The following is a 15,675-nucleotide window of genomic DNA, read 5'->3' as shown; positions in this document are numbered from 1 at the left end:
TGTTTGTGGTGTTTTTGGAGCATTTTGAATGCAGTTGTTTGGAAAGGGTTAGGGTTAGTATTTCTAGTATTTTATTCGTATGATAGCAAATATTAGCTGGTATCTGTGTCCATGCAAAGGACCGTCGATCCCCTACTTCCTTTAACTGTTTGCTTACACAGCCATCGAGCTAGACCTTCACTCTAAGAAATAAAATGTTGTATTTACTCCACTCGGTTATGTCAACCGGTTCCACACAACTGGGTTAGTGAAATATAAAATGTATGATATATTTAATTTGAACAACAAATTTTAAGTAAATCTGATAAATCTACTCACCCAAAACACGCTCTACTGAAACTATAGGATTAAATCACTTTAACAGAATTGCAACTTAGTCTATTTAAGTTTGTAAATTAAATAAATCGAACACAAGTTTATTCAGTTAACCTAACTTTAATAACACTTTGTGTAAAACTTGTTGAAGCACACTTTGAGCAATTCAAATGCTTCTAGATCTTTTTCCCCAAACAATCTTTACATATATTCAAGTGCATTTTAGGTGCAGGAAGACAAGATACAGAATGTCATGTTAAACTGAAATGATTAAAACTGGAAAGTGTTGTGATTCCAACATTTTTAACATTAACATGACTTAATTTAAACTTGATTGGGCTACAATGAAAAGCCCACAATACAGCCCTGCAAACAGCAGGTAGAAATTACTTTTGTGTCATTTTTGTCCATATTTAGAAAAATAACCTTTGCTTCAAAACTTAAACTGAAGTCCAAAGTTAGGAGCAGTCTTTTTCAGTGTAGTTGGATGTTGGTAAAGGTTCAAGAACAAAGAACGCAGAAAAGTGAAAGGCCTTGCAGAAGTTCTTGTGGCAATTCAAACTGAACAGTTTATGAAGTGCAAGGAGAAGGGTTCGAGAACCTTAAAGTTCAGTGTCCTCTATAGTTCACTGCAGGCTGTTTCACTCAAGCAGTTTGTTTTTCAGAACCTGCACCTTCATGGATAGGTTGTTCCCATCCAACTCCATCAGCACCTTCTGAAGAAATTCAAATGTGTATTTCAGGTGCTTTGGGTAGCTCAGATTTAGACTATAGATTAGTCCAAGCAGGAGGGCACAACCCTTTGCCACATCACTAAGAGCTTGCAGCACAGTGCATCCTTCTATGATGACACCAATGTCCTCAGGTGTATCTGCAGAGTTTGCTCTCATGTCTGACAACATAGACTCCCAAAGTCAGCTGCTCTGTTTCTCTGCTTGCACCAAGATCCACATCCTTTAAATAAAAATTAAAAAAAGATAAGTTAATTGCGTACATATACATATGGACAAGTAAGTCCACCTTCCATTTCCAATCCCAAATTTAAAAAAGGAAAATAACTGATCATTTTCCTTTTTTAACTTACCAAGAATTCCTTGAACAGGTCATCTGGCTTTTCATTTAAGTAGACACAGACAGCTTTCAGAATGCATTCCTGTCAAACATCAACGCTGGGATTCTGGTGGAGATAAGAACTCAATATGAGAGAAGTTTCCTATTTTGGTTCCTTTCAACCTCTTTACAAAACAAAGTCAAAAATATTAACACATAGCAGATATGTGATTAAGCAATGTTTCATAACTCACATCAGTGATGTGCAGTGAGGTTCATGATTGGTAAGGCACTGACTCCTCTGTGTCAGATTAACAAATATATGAACCCAAAAATCGAAGCTTTTCAATTTTGACATTACGTGAAAGCTTTCATTTTTGCTTTAATCAATTCTAGATTGTTCAACAATATATTTAATAATTGTGCCCCTAAAAATATTAAAATTAAATAGAAGATTAGAACTGGGCAATATGGACTTAAAATCCTATCATGACATTTTGTGGATAACAATAAGTCTGTGAAGGTTCACAGTCATCCAGGTCATCGTAGTCTAAGGAGCTTGGAAAGAAAAGTGAAGCTTCTTCAGTGAAGATTTCTGACACTAAACCAGAAATCAACATGGAGTCGAATTCTTTCAAACAATGTAGCAACTTAATTGATGCACATTTCTAAAATACACTACACATTCATTTCATTCTTCAAACTACAGGATCGCTGGCGCTCCCAGTGGTCATTACTGATGTCAGGGAGCAGGTGCAGTAGATGGGAGTAATTTTAAAACTGTCGGTCTTAGTAGGCAAGTCTCATCTTAACAAGAATCGCAAAAGATTTTGGAAAATTACACCGAAGCAGGTTCAACAATATTTGTTAAATGTTTTCATACTTCTAACATGTGAGAGAGGTATACAAGCTAGAGTGTTAAAAAATTTGCCAGGCATCATTTGTTTAAAAAAAATGCAAAAGTATTCCCGAAAGTGTCAGATGTGTATCAGTTAGTATACATTAATCAAATTTGTCATCCTTAAATTGTTGAACTTACCAAATAATCCTCAGATGGCGATGGATTCTATCCAGGATGCTAAGCATATGCAAGTCTCAGTTGAAAATGGCGGATGATCAAACTTCCACACTGCACATGTGCAAACTCAGAAGTACGGAGAGCCTATTAGGACAATCCTCTTTAAATTAAAGTGCTCTTCATTTTAAATGAACTTTTTACATTGGATTTAATTTACTGCATTTTGTTGTATTGAAATATTATGTTGTTAATTAAATTCAAAACAACATACTTGTGTTTAAAGTTAAAAATCAATTGGTGGCATTAGTTTTAACATGAAGCATTTACATAATGCTACCAACATCAGTGTGTCATTTCTTAGAGTGTTGGATGTGAGTGTTTGTGGGTAAAGGGTTAGCTGTTCATCTGTTTGGTTAAAGTGTAGGAAAACTATTAGAGGGAATTAAAATGAGACAATGTGTATTTTCATAACTGGAAAAGTTAGTTCATTGTAAAAATGCTGGGTGTTTTAAAAGACTATTTTCATGCTTTGACAAAGAATCCATTTTGTTTCTTTCAGTGCTGATAGTCTTCACGATTAAAGGCGTTGCATCAATCCATATTAATCACTTTTTTTCGCTGTCAAGTAGCTTTTGTCATTTTGTGAATCAGCTCCATTAACACAAATGTCTGTGGCAGCAGCTGCCACAAAAAAGCCATAGATAAGCGTTCATGGCTTCACTGAACATGTCCACAGCCACATGTATACAGTTATAAGAAAATGACTATAACACATTCTCCTTTGATTTCTTCCATCAGTCTGCTCCACTTCTCTTTTCTTCAACAAAGAAACGCAGAGAGATCTCTGGCCTGAGCTGATCCCAGACCTGCAGGGGATTTCAGCTACCTCCGAGCTCCCCAGACGCCTCCTTTCATGATTCCAGGTAACTCCTCCATGCGGTCTTGCAGCTCTGTTGCTCACTTGCAGCGTGCTAGGAGACACAGAGGAGAACATGCTGTTTTATCACTCTTCTGTATTTGTCAGGCTGATGTGCTGTTTGGTGTGCAGAGCTGCTGAACTGTGAAGTGCCGGGGGCGTTGAGAATAAAGAAGGACCTGGCAGTATATGAACCAGCCAGCCTGTCCTGTGTGCAGGTGAACTGCCCAGGGCCTTTGAGGGCTGCCTGGAGAATTGATGTCAAATGAGAGTGACTTGAGAGGTTGGTCAGGTGCATGAAATATGTATCGAGGTGTATTCCAGCTTCAGCGAGAATGTCTTCCTTTCCTCGGGTGATTGATGGATTGATTTAGACTCTCAAACTGGAACCAACTGTACTGCCCCGGGAGGAAAGCCACACCCAGCAGGCCATCCCTGTGCAAAATCAACCAGACACAGTCAAAACGAGAACAGTGAGGCTTATAAAGTTGCAGTTTTTTCTCCATCAGATCAGGCTGTTTTATTTGCCATGCTGGAACTGCGACTGTGCCTCCACTCTGCTGCTCTGCCACCAGTGAGAGCAGCCCTGGGGATGCTAACAAAGAGACGGAGAGTACTTAGGATGTAAAACGCACAAAGCCGCAATGTAAACACTTGTCTTCCTTCATATTAGATTTTCCATCATCTTCATTGCTCCGTCTTTTGCCGAGAAGCACATCTCACACTCCGGCATTTCAATTTGCAACGCCGCCTCTCCAAAGTACATGTTCATTTATTGCTGTTATTACTTTGTCATGTTGGATAAATTGATAACATGACATAACTTGTTTGCTGCCTTGTTGCGCTGGCAGTCTGATTATGAGGTCAAGTGCGTTAACAAATGACAAATGCGAGAGATGGGAGAGTTGCCATCCGTTCGCTTCGAGTCACTTCTTTTTCCTCTCCTAAAATTAAGACTGCTGCTCTGCCAGGGGTGAGGCAGATTGCAGGTTTCTCTTTGCAGAAATAATTCACTCTAACATATCAAGCTGTGGAAACTAAAGTCTAATCAGTAGCAGAAGAAACAAGAAAGCCTGATAGTCGATGCCTTTGGGTTGTTTTTGTGGTATAAAGCATATTGAACAATTTGACTCTTTAAACTGCAGCATCTGTAGCATTTTTCATGTTTTAAAAGATGCTTTATTGCCAATGCCTGGTTAGACCGTAACCTAACTGTAAAAATGAGAACCCCGCGATCCAGAGGATCTAGTCTCAGTATCCTTCTTACATTCTCGCACAATGCTAACAGCAAGCAACAGCTAACTTTAGCCTGGATATGTAGCTCGCTGATCGCAACAGACGACCTCCTCCTGAAATTCTGGACCACAACACCGACTCCACATTAGGACAAAAATCCAAACCTCGGCTACTTCTCTAAAGCACCTTTTTCATTAGTACCTACTCAGATCGATCGACTACAACCGAGTACTAGCTTGTGTGTGTGCTTGCATCTTAGGTGTTAATGCATTAAGATGTTTTAGGTGAGAATGTAATGGCGTAAACTTCAAATCTGTGGCCGATTTGTCAGGTTGTTTTCCAAGGTGTCCACTCCTGCTAGTGTAACAGCCAGAACGCCTCGTCAGCTATCATCTGTTTGAACCCGTGATGTCCTGCTTCTCGGCCCGTTGCTCTTTAAAAACCCCTGCTGGCCTTCGCACAGTGATGGAAGTTCAACACAATTTGCTTACGTTGCTTTGAACTGGTTAAATTTGGGTCCATAGCTAACCGGTTTTGGCTGAGATTAAAGTTAAGCTTCAAAACTGAATAATTTTATTCAACCTTACTGGAATGCTGTCGGTGTGTTTTGAACTGAGTCATTCACGCATCTCTATCTCCTGATGTCCAGATCTGTCATCCTTGTTTTACCATCTTATTTTGAATTAAAACTGACAAAGTATTTTAATCCAGGAAGGAAAGTGAGTGTTTCCACCAGGAGCAGAAACATCTGGACCAGCATGTTGATGCTGTTCATGGACAGAACCTCCAGAAATCTTTTACTGCAGTTTTTACTAATTATTTCACAGCGATGGTCCTTTTAAAGTCGAGCATTTTTCCAATGTGCTTAAAATTAATGCTGTGCAGATAAACAGAGAATGTTCACTTTCAGAGTAAAAGTTGCACCTTTGAAACACACTGGTTAAATTGGTAAGACACAGCGTTTACTTTGAAGGCAAACATTTCACTTTTTCAGCATTTACTACAGCTAAAGAGTAAAAGGAGAGTATGTGCGCACTACATTTAACCAAATTAGTCGCACTGAAAAACAAATGTTTCCCCAGAATTCTGACTTTAATTCGTTTACATGTAAATTCTTTTGTTATTTTGATTATAATGTAAAACTTAACTGATCAAATGAAATTAATGCATCTGGCATGAAGTTATTTAATCCAAGCATATTTTACTTTACACAACAACAGTCTCCCCCTTTATATTGTAAGGTAAAGACCCTAATATAATATTATTATATTATATTATTATAATAATAACAATATTTTATTTTCTTTGCATGGAGATTTTTGATGACATCCATCAACCTCCAACTGGTGTTTGGGGGATACACACTTTAACCAAGCAACTGAAGGTTTCCAGGGGGTCACCACCCAGTCTATAGGCCTCCATGACTGAGCCCTATACTGTCACTCAGGTATACCTACAGTATAAAAGCGATATACAGTGCACTGGTTTCCCAGTCGCTGTACTTGCATATGTTCAACGTTACAGTACAGGACGTTTTGGACCCCGCTAGCTCATGCACAGAATGGAAAAACAAGCACCAAACGCAAACATAAAACACTTCTGGTGATTATTCGTCTAAATGTGTGATAATGTTCACATTTTCTTGTAGCTCAGGCAGAAAAGATGTCAGAAATGTTAAGTTCAACAAGGCCAGAGAGGTCATGAGTTTAATGGCATGATTGGGTAAATACAGAGTTCAAATTTGGCTCCAAGATTCCTAACGATGGTCCAATTCCTGAGGAATTGGCAGTGATTAAGAGGAGGCCGAAGCAGGAGGAAAAGCCCTGTCAAGGTCAAAGAGGGCTCGTGATAAAGGTTGCTAAGCTACAATCTGTGACAGGCAGAGAAACCTGAATGTGTGTGTGACTCAAGAAACTACAACACACTTTACCTCCAGGTCTTAATTTACAGTGAGCTGTCTTTAAAAAAGAAAAAAAGGGAGAGCTGTACGTGGCCTTTCTCTCCCACACTGGTTTTTCAGGCTACTCAGAAGGTTACATTTAACTCCAAATTAGCTCTCAGGCAGCATCTAAAGGTTTCACGAGGATCGGAGCTGAGCTACAGTAGGACCAAAGATAACACAGAACCGAGAAACAGTTGAAATGTGAGCCTGTGACCCCAAATATTTCTTCGGCAACATTCGTATAATTGATTTAAATTCCATTTACTGCTAAGAGGTGTGCAGATTGAAGTGACCTCTGCCTAGGAATAGAAGTGGAAACAATAAAAAAAAGTACTGAAAAAAGCGCTCGATGAAGCGCTCAAACAGCTGCGAATGACGCCCTGGCAACACCATACCTTCAGGGGCCCAAGTGTACCGCCTGTCCTCAGGGGGACGACTGTACTGTCAAAGAATTCCCATTATGCATTATCACAAAGTCAGACAGCAAAATCTTCAAAACCAGTGTCTGTGATGGGCTAAGAAAGAGCTGACAAGAGAGCGCTAGCCGCCCCCCTCCTCCCCGCCACCCCCTCCATCTGAGTCACTTTGAAAACTTAGCAGATCCACCTTTTAACAATCCTATGGGGATGAATCAACCTTGCGCTCCTATCTAAGACGGTACAACCAGCACACCTAGAATTACAATGGAAGCACATCAAGGGACGGCCAAGCCTGACTGACAAGCGCTTCCCCCCCTCCATAAAAGAGCCGGGCTGCCTTCATTTGCATGACGGGGTTTTGGACTGGTGGTGAGAGTTAATCAGGGCTTTCCACTGTGCCATAGCAGGGGCTCTCTACCCCCACCACCACTGCTGCCATCACCCACCACCACCACTCTTTCCCTTCTAACCGAAGCACCCTTCCCCACGAGGGCCCGCCGGTGAAATCCTCTTAGTGGCAGTAGGCTAAAAGAGGAGTTTGCACCCACCTTGCCTCCTGGGATGGCTTTTTTTTGTGGGGGTGGGTGTAGCGCGAGGCTGGCCGTTCTGGGGGCTTCATCTCCATCGGGACTGACCTCCCTTCCACTGCCTGGTACCTCCTATTAAAGCAGCTTTAATTACAGAGATGATTCCTCCACTTCCTCTGCTCCTCCAACTAACACCCCTCCACCCTCCCCACCACACCCCACGCCTATCTCTCCCTCTCCACAGGGGAGCACTCCTTGTCTCCTCTCCATTAAGATTGAGAGAGTGAAGGGGAGAGGAGCCCGCAGAGCCTACCACTTCCACACATTCAGCGGGGAGCAAATACCATTTTCAGCTTCAAATGTCTTTTCACAGATTGGGTTTATTCATTTATTTTATTATTTTTCTCCATAGATTTTTTTTTTGATCTATGAAGCAAATTAAAAATGATTCATGTGTTTGAGCGTACTTGGGGTGCGTGTGATAGTGTATGAAAAAGAAATGCATGTGGGAAAGTGGGTGTGCTTTCAACAAAGTTGGACAGATTGAATCGGGAGCTCAGATGTCAAAAACGTAGCACCAACTGTGGTTCTCGCCGTCCCAGGGATGATTAGAAAGTAAAGATTGCAATGTTATCTCCGTCCTTTGGCCCCAAGAAGAAGCAAAAGACTTCTTAATCTACATCGTACAAGAGGAAGGTGATAAAATCACCTTTGTTGTCCACTTTTTACCCGTCCACGTCCAGCCTCTATTACACCGGGATGGTACCTGAGCGCGGGAGAACTCGGGAACCATTTTTTTCCCTCCATTTCACAAACAGCCAACTGTTATCAGTTAATTCCAGCGAGGGATGCTTGATTTATGCTTCCTTGGATAATAAAGTACAGTATCGCTAACATGTGTAAAGTGTTCCCCAAGCGCCACCTCTGTCTCCTTGATTAATGCCGATTTAATTAAGCGGCGTGCTAATTAAGCAATAAATAATGACAAGGTGCGCATTTATGCAAAGATAATAGCAAACCCTGGGTGAAGTGATACCCCGGAGAAGTTGCCCAATCAGATCACTTCTTTGGACAACAATGGGGTGAGATTAAATGCATCAAGCAGACATGTTTGACCATTGTTATGCAGTGCATTATACACGTCCGATAATCATCGCAATGTCTATTTGCCCTGAATGTATTTAGAATTATAATTAATAGAGCAATAATCACCAGGCTATTATTGAACATGCTACCGGGTGGGGGGTGGGGGGTGGGGGGGGGGGGGCTGTGCTGGAAGTGCATTTTCAGTGCTGACTGAACTTTCTGCAACTACTTTGGCTACACTCCTGTACCAAAAGTTAAATATTAAACCCATCCATATTTTTGAAAGTAAGATGCCGTCCTTAACGTGGGCGAAATCCGATAGAGCCATTAATCAAAATCACGCCCCACTGTCCCGAACTCCACAATCTGAGCGGCAAAATAAAATACCAATTTCCTCTTGTTTAGCATCAGCAGCAAAAGTCCTCGAGTTCCTCGCCACCGTACGTACCCGCGTCACTTTTCTGATCATCCGCTCACACGCCTATTTGCGGTAAATATCCTCCCACCCCCTTCCATGTCAAATGTCTCCACGTACAGACTCCTGATATGTGTATAAGAAGAGCGTTATTTACACTGATTAATGGTCCCAGCTTCAGCGGGGTGTAAGCCGCTCGCGTCCAGACAGCAGTGACAAATAAATCTATCAATCATAAGAGGGATTTTCTAATCCCCGAGCCATCAGACAGAGTTGCAGCCTAAACACTTTGTCACCGAGCGAGCTGCCCTCCGCTCACTGTAAACATGCGCTTATACAGCGAACACAGCGCTTTGAGCGACACAGCAGCCTCCAGGTCGCTATATATGGAAGCATTTTCATATTTAGCATGATTCAGCAAGAAACCCCTCAATGAGGGATTTCTGAAATTCAAGAATGGTGGAAAAAACTGCAAATATTTCACTTATATTGCAAGTTTTGGCCATAAAAAGGCAACCTCACCCTTAAAAGATGTATGTTATGGAACATTTCCACAATGTCCTTCATGGTGAGAATGTTTAAGAAAGTGTAGGCTAGAAAAACATCTCCAGCTGACATTTTGGCACTTTATAAGTCTATTTGAGCCAAAAGAGAGGAGTTTAGGTACACTGCACAATGCTAAGTAGAGACATCAATCGGCATCCGAAGTCCTCATGGGTCTATCAGCTCCAGTGTAACAGCATGGCTGTCTATTGCAGAACAAGCCCCTGGTTGCTCTCAACCATCTGTGACTGAAAACAAAGACTGTGATCACATTAAAACACCATGGAGGGAAGAGGAAAAATGTATCAAACTGCAGCACTTTCCATAATCTGCTCACAGGTCTCAGCCATTATACAAACACAGGGCAAATTCAATAAACCTACAACTGCCATTTAATTAAACATTTGGCAGCCAAAATTCAATTAGGCAATAATAGCTCATTTCCAGAGATGGCTAATATGTTAGACACAGATAGGAAACTCCGGGTTGATATCCTGTGTCAATTCCAATTATTTGGAGCTCTCCTTTTAAAGCTGCTTTGGCAGATTACGCAATGCCTATTTTCAAAACAGTGTGACTGCGAGGCAGCGTGTGTCCCTCAGGTGGCACAAGGCAATGTTATTATTTTTTCCTCCATCCAAGAATGCAAATTAATAGTTGCCATCTAGTTGTGGTTGTTGCGGCGACGTCCGTGCCGCCATTCGGTCCCACGTGGAAGTCAAAGTAAGTAATGCTAAGGGAAACCTAATAAGATCTTGCAGGGGGGGGAAAATGATGATTATCTTTAATCACTAACCTGCCTCTAGTGGCACCACCGCATTATCCAGCACCTTCACTCCTTATAAAAATATCTATCACACACAATACAGGGGCGATGAAAAGAAGCAGCGGTGACGATGGGAGTGGAATGCCAATGGCCTCATTACTTGTCATAGCACATTGTAACTGGAAATTGCTTCTTTCAGGTTTTGTTTGCTCAGGCAATTACAATAAACTCTCGGCTTGACACGTTGTTTGCACAGATGTAGGACATTAATAAACATGAGCTCTAATCTGAATTATTGAACTGCTTGCCATAATTCTGACAATGGATTTGGAGCCCCTAACGGATAGAGGGACAGGAGGAAAGGGGACGGCAGGGATCCCCAGGATACTGCCCCGCTGGTTGTCTCTTATCACCTGAGAAATCCCCTAATTGAATGTTGGAGTGTGCCACACAGCCCTGCAGGTATTCCTAAACTTGGTTCAGCCTCCTTGCTTGTCAGACACTGGTGACTGCCAAAACACACATGAGCTGCATGGATCTGACATTTCCTGTGAAAACTGATCATAGGCAAAAAGGAAACAAGAAGGAGAAAGACACCGGAAAACAATCCAAGAAACTGACAGGGGGAATATAGAGAAATTCCAGACCTCTTATTTTTCTGCTTCTAAATCAGAGTTACAAGTGGCCCAGGGGGTAAATCTGCAGCAGCCAGTAGAGACATGGACAAATTACCTCAACTAATTTGACTTTGACCAAAAGGTTAATAGTTAACTAAACAGTAAATGTTAACAGATGTCACGTACAGAATAATTATTTAATTATTTGTGTCACGTGCACAAATAATTAAAGCAGAGGCATTAACAGAAATCATTAAATCTGCTTGGTAAATGTTTGGCTAACAATTAAAACTGTTGGATCATACTGGACATTATTGGGTAATCAAAAATCAACTGAAATTTACTAGCTAAAATTATTGCTTGCAGATGAAATAGCTAAAGAAAATGCATAAACAGCTAAATGGACAGCTAAAACTAAAAAGACATGGCTAGCTAACAGGATGGCTAAAGCAATTTAACCATTATTTAAAAATAGATAAATACCTAAAGGCATGCTTAGATAAACAGAATGGATAAACTAGATAGCTAACACAAAAAAGGCCAAGGATGAACAAAATAATTTAATTATTTAAACTCAATTGGAAACTAATTTCAACAAAAAGCAAATATTTAAGCTAAAAAGTTAGAAAGGTGCTAACTTGCTAGCTAGATGCTAGCGACAGTTTTAGCTAATAATTTCAATGTTTATTTTTAGCTTGCTTTTTCAGCAGTTTATCTTTTATCTTTAACTAATACAGTAGTTAAACAAAAATGCTAAATAAACAGCTGAAAGTAATCAGTAAATATAAGAAATAGTTATTAATTAGGGTAACATCTAAAACTGATACTTGTTATCATTTCTTAATTTGAAAAGCAAACTTTCTTCTTTCTTGTTTTCTAGTTTTCACAGTTTCGCTACAGCTTGGTAAGTAGTTTGCGAATGGCTGTAGACAAGTCAGCGTCTTTCACACAAACACTTGGGAGTAGTCCAAAATGCTAACAACTAAAGCAAATCAAAAAGTTGTAAAGTTGTACCCCTTTGCGACCAGTTTTAAATCAGCGACTGCCAGCAACCACTCTCAACCGGTCGGGGATATACATTTCGCCATCAGGTCTCTATAGCCCAAAGTCCAGTTCCAAGTTAGTACAACAAAACATGACATTGCGTTACACCCAACTGGTCTCGCTGCCAGAGGTTTCTTCCTGCTAAAAGGCACTTTATTCATCCCACTGTCGCCAAGTTTGCTCAGAGGGGGATAGTTTGATTGTCTGGGTCTTTACCTTACAATATAAGGTAAAGACTTGAGGCAACTGCTGTTGTGATTTGATGCTATATAAATAAAACTGTGGTGTGAAGAAAGGGTTATTGAGTTCACTAGAGCATCCCATATGAAACTTTTTAAAGCAATGCAAATATATTTAGTATATTATTGTTAGTATTAAAATAGCATTCAGAGTTTAACTGTAGGCAATCAGAGATGATTTTATACTCAGACTAGATTCTGTTCCTCTCACCACTGCTGTACATATTGCACTTGAACAAATATATAGGCAAAGCACAGGTTTCATTCCTCCAGAAGCTGCTTGTCCTTTACTTTCCTTCAAAGTTTCACCAAAAAATGCTGGACAACCAGCTTCCCAGGCAAGCGTGTAGTGGGAATATCTACAAGAAGAATGCAGGAATAGCATTTTTTGTCCTCCTTTTTTGTCTGAGGAATCTTAAGATGTTCAAAAGGCATAGCAGAGGGAGGGCCTGGCTATTCTAGATAATCAAAAAGACTATGCGGACTTTGATCACCTGCATCTCATTCAGTGCAAAATTACTGCGGTGGGGTCCTTGGCTTCTCGACATGTGAGCAAGATGGAAGCTTATTATACTGTACACAGAGGCAGACAGTGAAATGAAAGAGGTCTTTTGTCAGTTCTTTGATTACAGTAAGGCATTGTGACTGTTAAGCAGACTACCAGCAATTATGAGAGCCTGAGCAAGTGCCGATGGAGAGTTTAGGATGGAGATGTAGCCAGACAAAGGGATGAGGGGATAAATAGAAATGTGGTAAAAGAGACAGAGGAGGGAAAAAAGTGACAGACTGGACTGACAGAGCTGAACGTCCCAGCCCTTTTTTGCAGATACAACTGCAATCAGCTGTAAATGATGATACAAGCACATATGGGTCATGAGAACGTCAATGAAAATACCTTCGGGAACACTGTTGTGCCTGATTGTTTTGCCTGTTTGGTTGATATAAGCATCTGAAAGCACATCTCGGTTGTTTGCTGTGGGTAAACTCGGCTGTTTTATACCCTTTGATTCCCTACAACAGGCAGTATTAGGTGAGAAGTATGAGGCCCTGCATTTCCATGTTGAGCCCTCCCATCCTCCCTCTTTGCAATAAATATTGACAAAGAACGTGAGCCATCGCCCCGTCACAGGTTGTTAAAAGCAAAGTTTATTGTGTGTTTGCTGTCTGCGAGCATACACTATGTGTGTGCGGGTATTTGTGTGTATTTGCACACACATTAGCATATCAGTGTTTACTCCAGAAGTTACTGTGAAGCGCCCGTTTCTCCTTGGGGAGAGCTGCTTGGCAAACACCTCGGAGTAAACAAGACAACCAGTGACAATATGCTAATGGGTCGATTCATTATTCCCCTCCAACAAGCTCCGCCTCGCAGAAGACACCTCAGATCTCCAACATCTCCATCACATTTCGCATTTAGGATCCACGCGCAACAGCGCTGCTCCACCCCTCCCGCCGCCGCCGCCTGATTAATATCTCATCAAGCGCTCCACTTTTCCTCCAAACGGCCCATCAGTCATGTGGCTCAACAATGTTTCACTTCTGACATTGTCAATCTTCCGAGATTGCACAGAGGTGATGCTCTAAATAAAGTTGTTCACTTTTTAATGCTGCGTAGATTGATGCCCGGCTCGTCAGGGGTGCCCTCAAAAAAAAGATGAATCATTGACAAAAACCTGCACCAATCTCCCGCATTCACGCACACAATCTTCTTGATGAAGACGTTTCAAGCAACCACCTTGAGCTGCACTATACAAGTCAATAAGCAGCCGGACGAACCAGCTGGAGGGCTAAGCCTGCAATAAGGTTTCCCTTTAATTGAATTGGACAATGGATTGGATTTATTAACTCCACAAATATTTACTTTGTTGCCAGCGGCCTAAACTTATTACTCTCCTATGGATTTCTCCTCCTACACATTTACTGTTGTAACTTGCATCGCTCCGAATCATATCCACAAGCCAAAGGAAGACCTCTTAACGATGCATGAGGAAAAGGCCTCATATATGGCACAAGCACCGCATGCTTCTATTGATTTGCCAACAGAAACATATAGACTGGGTACAGATGTGTAAACATGGATGTGTGACTAAGCTACTGCCAAACGGTATTTGTGCTGCACGCCCAAATTACCCCCAAAATGTCAATATAATTCCTGTCGCTATAAATAGGGTCAAAGTCACATTTCAAGCTTCTTTGAGATGTAAATATCTAAATATCTATCTGTGGCGCTAGCTATGACTGAGCATTCATCTCGGGTTTAATCAACAGCCTTGGTGAGAAGAAACTCTCATTTTGTGTTAATTTAAACCTGCTACTTCGATAGTTAGTTCCTCTGTTTACTCTTCTGGGAGCAGTGCGAGCTCAGGAGTGGTTCTAGCTCCTCGAAACTCTTTGTAGTGCCAGGTTTTATAGTAATGTGGCACTCCATTTATGAAACAAAAAGCTCTTGCGCACTAGCACCTGTAACTATCGAGGTTTTTCCATGAACTTTTCAGCTCCAGCTGTGTGTGCGTTTGGAGCTCTCTCTGTTTGATTTGAATGCAGATATATATTATTTTTTGGGGTTTTTTGGGGGGATTTAGACCCAAAGATTAGTAGAAAATGCAATTATTACCCACAAATCTGAGGAGTCCGTAGGGAGGAAGAAAAATCAGGTGATGCTCACCATATTCCAAAGAAGATTTCCAAGTTATGAAGCATTGCGAGCTCCTGAGACACAACTCATAATTCATCAGCGCACTGGGGTAATTTATTTCCCTTGGTTTTAATATGTTACAGACGAGTGCTCGTGTGTCTTTCTGCCATCAGAGCTTTACTACATAGAGGCCAGGCATGTAGCGGGGACTGCCGCCCAATACCTGTGGTGCCTTTCATGGTTCAGGGCCCCCTAATTTCAGTGGGAAGTTGCACATATTTCATGGACACATCCCTGCTACAGAAGAAGACGAGGAGGGAGGGATGGATAAGAGTAGCGGGTTGGTCTCGCACAGGAGGAGGCTGATGATGGACTGTGCCTCTTCCTCCTGTGCATTGCAGGCCATCCACTTTACAACAGAAGGTTCTGGATCATTTGGTCCAGCCGCTGGCTGCTCTACAGCTCACACAGTTTGAGATCACCTGACTGTTTGATTGGATGAAGGGTAAGAAAGCTCAGTGTGGGATTCAGGCTGTTCAGAATGTGGATGACACATAGTCACTATTTCTCCCTGTAAAATTCACAACTTATATCCTTCAAAGTGAGCAGCTCTGGTAAGGTGCTGGGTTCACAACTCTGTTCAAATAAATATGCAGCTACTTTGGTTTTCTTTTAAAAGCATAAGTATGTTCATAATAACTTTCACATCTGTTATTCCAGGACTCAAATGTACACATGACGTCTTTGGCGATGTATTTTCGAGCAACACCCACCTTATTAGCATGCCAGTGGACCTTCGTTTAGTAGTTAAGTTTACCTAGCTGTAAACTGGATGTTAACCGCTTCTCCATTGTAAGGTTACATGACAGGCTTGCCTTGCACACACCCTGCTCCCTAAAGATCCTTT

At 41.3% G+C, this 15,675-nt stretch overlaps 1 protein-coding gene and 1 long non-coding RNA gene across 2 annotated transcripts in view; both read right to left on the bottom strand.

Moving 5' to 3' along the window:
• LOC147301883 (uncharacterized) overlaps positions 1-15,675 on the bottom strand; it is a 246,650-nt gene that overhangs the window by 76,800 nt on the left and 154,175 nt on the right. The window lies entirely within an intron of this gene.
• Positions 426-2,892, bottom strand: LOC147301889 (uncharacterized). Its single transcript, XR_015127176.1, has 3 exons — positions 2,405-2,892; positions 1,400-1,492; positions 426-1,269 (listed from the first exon to the last, which is right to left on the bottom strand). It is a non-coding gene; the product is annotated as an uncharacterized LOC147301889 (long non-coding RNA).

Source organism: Aulonocara sp. 'chitande type north' Nkhata Bay, linkage group LG23, assembly GCF_057382095.1.
Source record: "Aulonocara sp. 'chitande type north' Nkhata Bay isolate Kocher_YH1m ecotype deep benthic linkage group LG23, A_spYH_male_GT1.1, whole genome shotgun sequence".
Taxonomy (NCBI): Eukaryota; Metazoa; Chordata; class Actinopteri; order Cichliformes; family Cichlidae; genus Aulonocara; species Aulonocara sp. 'chitande type north' Nkhata Bay.
This window is presented reverse-complemented; position numbering and strand designations above follow the sequence as displayed.